The 11,103-nt window shown below is 37.3% G+C and overlaps 1 long non-coding RNA gene across 1 annotated transcript in view; it reads right to left on the bottom strand.

Moving 5' to 3' along the window:
• Positions 1–2,727: 2,727 nt before the first annotated feature.
• LOC125326420 overlaps positions 2,728–11,103 on the bottom strand; it is a 30,836-nt gene continuing 22,460 nt past the window's right edge. Inside the window, exons 3-4 of the long non-coding RNA XR_007203809.1 lie at positions 9,238–9,307; positions 2,728–2,887 (exon numbers count right to left, since the gene is read on the bottom strand). This is a non-coding gene — a long non-coding RNA (uncharacterized LOC125326420). The remainder of the gene's footprint in view (positions 2,888–9,237; positions 9,308–11,103) is intronic.

Raw genomic sequence — 11,103 nt, 5'->3', positions numbered from 1 at the left:
ATTAGAAGAAAAGTTGTGAAGAGATGGCACAAGGAAAAAACTTGAGATGGTAAAAACAATAACCATTACATAAATTCAAAATCAATCATTCAATTCAAAGAATATATTCAAATCAGAGAAGCCTATAAAAAAGACCGATGCAAAAGCACCTGGAAATTACGTAGCAAAAAAAAATTTCTGCTGACAAAGTCATGCACTTCTCTTGGTGCTAAATTTTACATGTGGGGAGAAAAATAATGAGATTCATCCAAAAATACCTTTTTTCAAGCATGAAAAGTAAGTCAAGCATCCCACAAGATAACTGGGACAGAAGAAAAAGAAATAAAGTAATGTTTTCATTGCTTAAAAATTCTATTTCTTAATGATTCTATAGGTGTATTTTGGAAGACAACAAGCTTTTAGAACCACTGGTACAAATAATAAAGTCAAAGTGATATGTGCCATCAGTAGCCCAGAATGCATGTCTGACTTTTTCCACCCTCATCTTTTCCCATCTCAAAGCATTTACCAACAGAGTAAATGCCCCAGCTTTTCAGAGATCTCATGATCATATTAATAGCCAGTGTAACATCAGGAAGAAAAGTGCAGCTGTAAGAGCAGTATTCCTGTATTGAGAGGTAAGAGATACGAAGGAGAGATATGAAGGAGGGGTGTTTCTTGTGACGGAAGGAATATGCTCCTTCATTGTGGTACAATCTGACTTCACGAATGTTACAGCTCTTTCAGCTGATGATTAAGCTACAACAGAATTTCTCTCTTTAGTCAACCTTCTTTCTTTTTCATCTCGTACCTCCCTCCACAGAAAAGGTTCTGATCGAGTAACTGACAGAACTGTGAAGGAAGAGAAAAAAAGATCTAAAGAGTAATGTATTGATTCATTCCTTCCTATCAAAGATTTAACTAATCTTGCATCATTTGACTTGTTTTAGCTAGAAATCCCCACTTTACCTAACATTTAGTGATGTTATATATTCATATACTCAAATCACTTCACAAGGTTTACAAAGTTCTTTACAAATTGAATGTATACCATGCAAGAAACTTTTTGGGCCCTGGAACCGTAGCTATGTCTAATGTGAATTTCAGGGGATATATTGATTTTACACAATATTTTATAATAGAAATCGAAGGTTGCATCTATTTTGAACTGCAGGTGAAATTAGGTAAGGAGAAAATAATTATCCAATCGGGAATTGGAGCAGAATGCTAACAACTCCATTCTTGCAGAACAATACTGACATGTTTTTGGTTTCGTCACTCATGAGAAATGTAATCACCTTTATAATATGGAGTCCCTTACTCACTGCTGAGCCATAAATTCAAAATTTACTTGAATCCGTACAGGGTTTTGTTAAAAAACCCTCAACAATTACCTCTAGATTTTCTTTCGGGTTTTCTTTCCTGGTTTTACCAGAGGGAAACATACATCTTTGATTTCTTTTTTCTTTCTTTTTTTCCCCAGGAACAGCCTGTTTGATTACAAAACTGGAAAAATATAGTCCCAAATGGTTTTTGCCAGTGGTAAAACCATTTCAGATGCATCTCAACAGTTGATTTCTGTTCTCTGCAGCAGCACTAACATTGCTTTTTTGCTGTCTTTAGAAAAATCCCAGGGCCAAATGCTCTCTGTACATGCTGTGCACAAGCAAAGACATGACTTACATGTCTGTACTGACTTTTAGGGCTGTCATAAGGTTGCTGTGAACTGTGGACTCATGATCTGACAGTAACTGCCCAAAATACAGGATCAGGTGGAGAGCTGGAGTTTAGGATTTTCACACGCCCAATCAAATTAATACAATGATCAACATGCAGATATGCCCAGCTTGGCAAGGTAGAGAACTAGAGGGTTGGCCTGCTGACAGCTCAGTTGTAAAGATTTTTCTGCCCAAGAACTGCAAACTCTCTGTACTCCTTACGAATTTCCACTTTTTTTTTTTTAATGTGAAAGGAATAAGTTGTTATTGTCTACAAACACTGTCATTTAAAGGACCTTAACTTTCCATGAAATAAACAATTATTTTTGTTTTCTTTTAGTTTTGCTTTTACCTGAATTCAAGAATCATTCATTTCATCTGGAAGCAGAGCCTTTGATACTGATGAATAGACTATAAGAATTTTGCATGTATATTTCACAGTGACCTGTGTGTTAAAATCACATGGGTCACGGTCACTGAGAAAGTCATAACTGTAGTTAATCTCAAAATTAACAAAAATTTTAAACGTTACCAGTAATTATATTGGAAAAAATAACTTCCTGTTGTGGTGGTAACCCAGAAAAGACCCGGCATGTTTTTGCAGTTCCCTTTTATCGGTAATTCTGCCTGAATGAGATACATCCATTGCAATTATCCTATAGGTCATAAGAAATACTGAAGCTACAGCCTGAATACAGACAACATACATTAATTAGAAACAGGGTTATCAAGATGTGAGTACCAAATCACTGGAACCTCTATATACCATGTTTCAACTCAAGGGGAAACAATGGAGGGCAATACTTACCTCATCATCTGTTCATAGGAGGTAAAGACAAATATATCTGTGTCCCTAAGCTATTTTCTGAAGACTTGAGAACAGCTGCAAAAGAGGTCAGAAACAGAAAGAGTTTGTCAGCTTTCTCATTAACCAAAATCAGAAGATACATGTTTCCAAGGAGGTAACGCATATAGGAATGAAACATGCTGAGGCTCAGCAACAAAAGCTCATACTCATATCTATCGATGCCATCTTCTGACTGGATTGTCTCACCACGCAGAAGATATTTTAATCCCCTTCCCCACTTTACTTAGTGGGACTAGGACCCAGCAGATGCCTTTTTTCTCTGTTGTGCCAGGTCATGATGGCACTTTGAAGATGGTGTGAGGAATGCTCCCAAAGGAGCTGTCTGTTCAAGGATTCACCAATTAGAGCAGGAGGATGGACCACAGAAGATAGAGTATTATGAGTTATTATAACATTATAATAGTTGCTTCTGCCTTTTATAACATTTAACACAAGACACTCATCTTTAAATATTATTCAACTTTTCTGAACAAGAATCAAGATCAATATTACAGTAATCCAAAACACTATAACAAGCTACCTCTGAGACTGTCCTTCAAGATTTTTATGTATTTTCCAATCATCACATTAAACTAGCCTATTAACTTAAACAGTTAATATTACATGTACTTTTCTTATCACTTGCCCACTGCCTTGGCACTCTCCTAAAAGAACAGGGCAAAAGTTAGCAAAAAGTTTTATACATAAAATCTAATCAGCCCACCACTGAGTTCAAATAACTGTAAGATGTAGCATAGGACTCAGTCAGGTTTTTGACCCACTTTGTTTAATTGTTCCCACTGAAATCAGAAATAAAATTCCCACTGACCTCTCAGGGAGTGGAATTAGCCTGACACTAAGCAGTTTTAGCAGATGAAACTGCAACTTCACCTTTCCTCCTGAATTCTACATTTTTTCTATTCTAACTGCTCTCCTGGCCTTTCTTTCCCTTAGTGTCACCTGTGCTCTCTGACCTGCATCTGTTTAATATTATCACTTGGACTGTCTCTAACCTCACCTCAGTTTTTAATCCATGATTAAATGGATATTTGTACATGAAACATCAATACATGACCATGTAGGTAAGGGGATTTTTTCAAAGTTATCTTCAGTGCCTTTTTTGTTCTCTTATCTCCTCACTGAAGAAGTAAATTAGAGCAATTAACAAGCAACACCCATATGAAATTTCATTGTCACTGATAGGTGAGTTCTGAAACTTAATGATGGGTGATCTAATATAAAATGGATAAAAGATTATCAATTCTGTTCCCTAGGATTGACTCAACAGTGAATACATATTCTGTAAGAGAAACAGCTCAATGGGTTTAAAGTTTAAAAGACTTTTTCTGCTAAATAGAGTGTGCTAAATAATTCTGACTAATCTAAAACCCAGAAGATAAGCCCTCTAGTGCAGATTTCTGAACTATGCCACTTATTTATCTTACGTAGACAGTGCTACTGCTGAAACCTTTCTTTAACCTCCTTTGCTCTGTCTTTTTAGTTTAGAATGGTGATACTTTCAAAGGAAAAAAACCTTCATTTTCCTGGTACTTTTGATTATGGCTGTCCAGATATGATCTTCAACACAGCACACATTAATTAATTTCCATATTTCAGTTTTAGGTTCACATTTTCCTAAAAGGAAAAAATCTACCTTTTGGGCTTGACTTCATTAATGCAAATGACTTTCCTTGCATTCAGCCTAACATTTTAGAAAATGTAGGCTGGATGCAAGGAGAGTAATTTTTCTTTGCAGTTACAATACAAGTCTCATACATGCAGTATACTAATCTTCTTTTCATTACACAACTGCAGTTATACAAAGTACTTTAAACCCAGAAAAACAATGATTTGGAAGTGATTTCATGCAACAGAACAATTGCATCCACAAAACATATTCTGTTTATTGTAAGTGCACTCTAAATTGATTTAATTTTGGAGCCACAGCTAGAAAAGATGCTGTTTAGACAATATTTTCTAACCAAAGAATCTGCAGCATGTATCTCTTTTTTCAATCTAGCACATATCAGCTGAAATAATGTTTTATGTAGAATGCTTGTTATATTCTACCACCTCTTTTTCACAGTAAGTAAGTTGAAGTACAGAGTGAGATTGCCCTTGCCTTCAGATCCAGCAAATAAAGAAATGTAGCGCTTCAACTGATAGGAGAAGTCCTTGTCTGAACTAAGCCTAGCAATTTTCTGTGGATCTACCAGCAGTCAATTCTAAAGCCCTCCACAGGTAAGTAATTTCCTGAACTAGGGTAAGATTTGGGAAGAATTAGGAAAAAGGTTCTCCGGTTCTCCGGAATATACTCAATCACAACATTGCAAGATGTGTTAGAGTGAAATTTATGGCTACAGAATGAAAAATGAGATGCTTATTCTAAGTCAAACCTAGACTGGATTCAGATTAGAGATATTTTGCTAACATTCTTTATCATACTCGTGGCCAGACCTGACTGATGAGCATTTAAATGGCAAAATTCAAAGCACGAGAGGTAGACACGTATAACAGATATGTCTCAAAATCTTTATCAGAGGTCTTAAGATAGATTTTTATCAGAAAGCTTCAAGTTAACTACAGTTGGATTTCCTTAATTTTTAAAACTCATGAGGAAAGAAATCGGGGTTTGTAAATATGAAACTAATTCTAAAGCACTGCAGCAAGAAAAGAGTTGGATTTTTATTTTCAGATTGTTACTAGCACTGTATTTGTTGCCCTTATTAACATGCTGAAAAATCCTTATGAATGTTACAGAGCTTTAAAAAATCATGAGGTTTTGAGGATGGCATTAAGTCCACTGACAGTCTGTGTGTTTGCTTTTTGAGTTTTCCTTTTAAATTTTTTTTTTTTTTACATCTGGATGAAACTTGAAATGCCTAATTATAGATCATGAGGCTAACATGGGGCAAGAAAGAAACCAAGAGAACTGAAGAACTGACAAGAACTGAAGAACTGACAAGCTGACAGAACTCTTGGCTTACTAAGCTCAAAGAAGATTTAAGGCAGAATATGATACACTATCACACACACAAAAGGCTATCTGATTTCAGAGTCCTCTGACTAGCTCTAACTAGGGTGATAGAAATGGTGAACCTTTGTTGTTGGCCTTCTCCAGAGGGTGCAAACTGAGAAAGGAAAGATGAAAAAGCTATATTGTTATCTAAATGGCCTGAAGTTTTTTTATTTGTGGGGACTATAATTGTGGGGAATGTTCAGGGCCTGTGCTGACTGAGTATCACTAAAGAAAACACAGCAAACCAGAAGGGTAGAGCTGTTGAGAAAAACAATCTCTAAAAAATTTATGATGAATGTCAGAGCCCAATGTGAGCACCTTTTGCTTTTGTCACTGCAAGACACAGTTCTACTAGTAGTTATCTCCACCAAACACTCAAAGAGAAAATGTCCATGGAGAATGGGACTGTATTCATCTGCAGTTTTGCTGGGAAGTGGCCTGTGGTCACTGGAGGGCATGTAAATCACCATAGGTCAGTAATCAAATGCCAAATAGTCACTAAGGACAACTTAAAAAAAATATTGTTGATTCCTGCTCTGTAACCAAGTCTCTATTTGGTAGTGCACGTATGAGCTAATTTGGGGCATAGCTCTAGCAGTGGAGACCTGCAAATCTTCACTTCACAGCCATGCAAAAAATTTCAAAAGCTAATTTCCAAAAATGGAAATCCATTTACTTATTAAATTCTACTATTTACATAAAATAGGTTCTGTTAGAATCTATCACACCTTCTACAGTATGACAAAGATCTATTGAGCATTAGCTGACTGATATATGTAATATAAACTAACATCAAATGGCTCAGACAAGATACTCAAAGAAAGATAATCTTCCATACCATCTACCTATCAACATTTAAGTGCTCCAAAGGTCATACACTTTCTTCTCTAATGAGGAATAAGTTACCTTATGCACACATCTGTTCTTATTCAATTAATGAAACTTCTCTTCAATGGATTAACTTGTTAGCATATAATATCTTGAAGACCTTACAAGCTATATGTCAAATTGTGACATGCACATATAAGGAAACACACTGCTGGCAGGAGTGAAATACAAACTTCAGGGCCAGAGAGCTGGCTAGACACTTGATAATTTCTAGCTCCAGGCTTAAGAAAAGATGGTTCTGGATATCAGCCACAAGTGCTTTGAATTTATCAACATGAATTATGAAATATAATACTGCATGAACAGATAGATGCAAGTAACCAAGGTGAGCATGACCCACAGCTGAAGTGAGAAGAATAGATTTATTCCATCACTTTTCAGGCTGGAGGATTTCATGAGCAAGCTGGGGCACATACACTGCTAAGCTCATTCCACCTTAGCAGGGGCAAAAAGCACGTGACCTGTTCCCCAGGCTCAATATATCAAACAGTCTGGCACATGCCCAGTTTACCTCCATGATTTTCTCTGTGCTTTTTATGACCTCTGCTTTGATCTCTCTCCCAAGACAGGAAGCTCAAGCATGTCTTGGAGAGGGTCTCCAAGTCTCTGTAAAAGACCTATGTTGTCTCTACACAGAAAGTCTACTTCTCAAAGCAGAGGATAAGCAGCACTAGGCATAATATATAGTTTCCCACACTGTTATTTGCCAGGACTTGGCATTCCCAGATACAAGGTCACTTGAGTAAATCTACTATCCCCCTTGCCATTCTCCCACTATTAATTCTTTCCTCCCAGCAAATGCTATTACCATTGGGATACAAATGAGAAGAATTTAAAAAGTGAACAGGGCTGCAAACAGTGCTGCAGAAGATATAGAAAGCAACATCTTATATTCTCCACAACTTCTATAATTTATGAAGGCAAAATATCAGAGGAAGAATTTACAGCCAAGGCAGCTGCAGTGGAATGGTTGGGCAGGGTGCACCAGCACATTCAAAAGCTGTCTACACAAAAAAAGCAGAGGGAAAGAAGGGCAAAATATTCTTTGAAAACAAATTCCAAAGAACAACTGTACTTTGTGGTCATTCAGGTGATGAGTAAATGGTTTGTCCATAAAATAAATATACTCCCAAGAGCCAAGGCGGCATGAACACTACAGATCTAATTGAAGGGTTTGGAAAGAATATGACACCTCCAGGACCTCATGTTTCTACCCTGCTGTCAGGAGTCGTTCAGTAGCAACTATAATTGCATTCTTCCATCTCCATTTCCAAGGCACTTATAATTTCTCCATCCCAGAGACCAGGCCTGCAGACAACTGATTTAAGTCAACTCAATTAACTACTCACTAGTTAAGATCTACTTTGAGTTTCAGTGGAAATACAAAGAGGGCATAAGAGCTGTGAAAATCCTTTTAAGCTGGCTTCTCAATGGGGCAGAAATGAAAGCTGCAAGTGTGAGTACACTATTTTAGTGGGGCACAGATCCGTCCAGTGGAGGCTACTGATTTGTACAGTCTCAAGCTCCCAAATTGTCCTTATTGGGAGCAATAGGTCGTCATCTGCCTCAGGAACACAACAGGAGATGGGAATTGCTGTCCCAATATGATTTGGTGGTTCTCACTGAGTTTTGAGTGGTAGAAACATTTACAGTGTGCAGCAGTCTGTTATACAGCTCCTTTGATAATTCAGCAGGAGCTGAGTGCAATTGCTTCATACAAAGCCAAGATGACGGGCCATTAATCAGTAAATCGGTGCTGTCAGGGTAGAAGAGTGACTATTTTTAAGGTATTGATAATAGCAAAATACCTCACATTAGCCATGCTTTCTCTTCAATTGAACTTTAGGACCAAAAGCACATGCTTTTGAAAGTCTGAATGGACAAGAAATTCAGGAAGAGTCTACAAAGGTGTTTTTCTTATGTTGAGGAATTATGTCATGGGCAGATTCCTAGAAATATCTACAGAAACCCAACTCCTGCAGAAGTAATAGAAATTCATTTCAGTCATAGGATACTCAGGACACCAAATCACAAAATTACACATTAACTTCGTAGTAGCTGGCACCTAATCAAATCTGCCAAATGACCATTTAGACTAATCATTGTTTAGGACCATTATCACATACAAAACAAAACTAAACAAAACAGTATATATCCAGGAAAGAAGGGTCGGGAGCTTCAAGTTTCAGCAAAACCCAGCAGAGTGAGGATTCTCATTACAGTTATTTATACATTAAAATAATCCAAGACGTAGCACGTTAATTCCAATACCTAAACTATCATCTTAAACTGGACAGTTCGATGCTTAGCAACCTCTCCAACTGGTCTAATAAACCAGCCACTTGTTTAACTATGTTCCAGCACTTTCTGTGCTGTCTGAAAGTCACATGCAAGGGGAGCACGGCTTGCAGTGAGTGGTGGTGCCCAACAGCATGACAGCACTGCCAGTTTACACCTCATTCCTTCAGAACTAAGCTGACCACTGAGAAGGAACATCACAGCTGGAAGTTGCCCTTTGCTGCCATGCCACTGGCTATCTCAGTATGAGATTTAAAAATGCTACACATCTTTTTTAGATCTTATTAAAGTATTTCCAGAGACAGCTGGGCAACATTGCCTGATCTACATTTTGTTTTTAAATTAATCACTGCACTGAATTCAACCAATTTAGGTTTTCCAGAGCTGCTAAAAATGCACCCAGTTTTATTAGTGACACCTTTTTTTATGTGGGAAATCCCTAGACACAAAAGAAGAGTAAAATGGAAAGGACCAAACTACAGGCTTACCTTGTGGGACACAGGACTCCAGGAGCACAGGAGAGATGACCTTTCAATCTTCTGTTGCAAATGTCCTTTCCTGTTGTGTACAAGGCAGAGTGCTATCTGACACCAACAGAGTCACAGACGGCACAAAAACTAGCATTGCCCATTAGCCACTTTCGTTCTGTCTTGCTGGTAATGAATGTGTACAACACCTAGTTTGGTTGTGTTCTTGACAAAATCTATGTTGCCACAGCAGTAACAGCTTGCAAGACTGCATTCTTAGACATGTCACATATACTCTTACCATCCTCAGGTTAAATTTAAAGTTAGTTACATTGTGCCTTACCTGATTTATTAATTCTTTCCTTACTGTTACTATTGTACTCATAAACATCCAGAGTTTAAATTCTGAAATACATTTTACCTCCTTGTGCTCCCTGGATAACCAGCTTGTAAATTAAAAATTAATATAGCAGCTATTCATTCCAGTTCAAAGAAATTAAAGTTACAGCATCATGATTGCAGTTATTAATGAATCCATTTCCAAAATTACTTTTTTTATGATGTACATGGAAAAAAACAAATAGTAGCAAAACAAATAGGCAAAACCCATAGTGAATGGAGCATGACCAGCATTTGATTCTGATAATTAAAAATACTGAAGAGTTATTTATCAAACTATGGGGAGAAAAAAAGCATGATGTTAGAAGCCAAAGTATCTTCATATTTGCAAGGGAACACATTAAAAAATCTCCTCCTGTTTTGTGCATAGTTTGGCTTTCAACAGGATAGTCCCAAAAATGAAGGGAAACTCCATTTGAAGGGCTGCAATCAGCATAAGATTCAACTGCTTCTAGGAGTGATAGGAGTTTCACTGGATGCACAGACTCTGTCAAGGCAGTCTTCCTCAGTATAATGGCACCTGCTGACAGACTTTATTAAACTATATTCTATCATAACTGCTGGTGAATTATGGTCTGGGGTGCAAAGATAGGTGATATTTTTTGCTCAGTATTTTCTATACATCACTGCACTGTCATTGGTTTATTATAGTGACTGATTTGATTTAACAAGGTGTGATGATTTATTGATTTTTTGAAATTCCCACACTATATTTCAATGGTTAGTGACACATTCTGTTGTCATTACCTTCAGCTAATTAGCACTTCTGGATTTATTTTCTTACGCAACTGACTGAAGATGAAGCACAACGGCAGCAGAAAATTGCTGCATCCCTGGACATGCTCAAGGCCAAGTTCAATGGGTCCTTGAGCAACCTGGTCTAATGGAAGGTGTCTCTGCCCATGGTAGCGGGGGTTGGAACTCAATGATCTTTAAGGTCCCTTCCAACACAAATCATTCTATGATTCTATGACAGACGTGACACAAATAAGACTGCAGTTCAAATGCTTTGGACTGAATTTAAACCTGGTATTTTAGCCACTGGAATTCTACTGGGGAAACAAAGATCCACTGAATATATCACATATCAATATGGCTTCTTAATATTAAACTATTCTGTTGCTCTTGACTTTTTTTACAGATCTCCTCTCTCTAAATAAAATTCACCTCAGCACAGTAGGTCAACAAAAAGTCTATGAATTGAGTCCCACTCAAAATATCACTATAACCTAAACGGTCTTTTAATATCCCTCTATAGGAATGAAAAATTCTTCACCCCCACCACCCCCTGCCAATCTCTCTGTATATTCAGAGGTGTACTCTTCTGAAAACTAAATATAGGATTTTTCATATTAATTCATACAGCAGGATAATCTAGGACCAAGGACATCCAGCAACCAATGATCAAATGAAATGCTTAAATAGGTATGTCTGGTATTTGACAGGGGAACAAAAGGAAAGTGGTAACAATACCTTGAAAAGCATTCC

This window comes from Corvus hawaiiensis, chromosome 5 (genome assembly GCF_020740725.1).
Source record: "Corvus hawaiiensis isolate bCorHaw1 chromosome 5, bCorHaw1.pri.cur, whole genome shotgun sequence".
NCBI lineage: Eukaryota > Metazoa > Chordata > Aves > Passeriformes > Corvidae > Corvus > Corvus hawaiiensis.
This window is presented reverse-complemented; position numbering and strand designations above follow the sequence as displayed.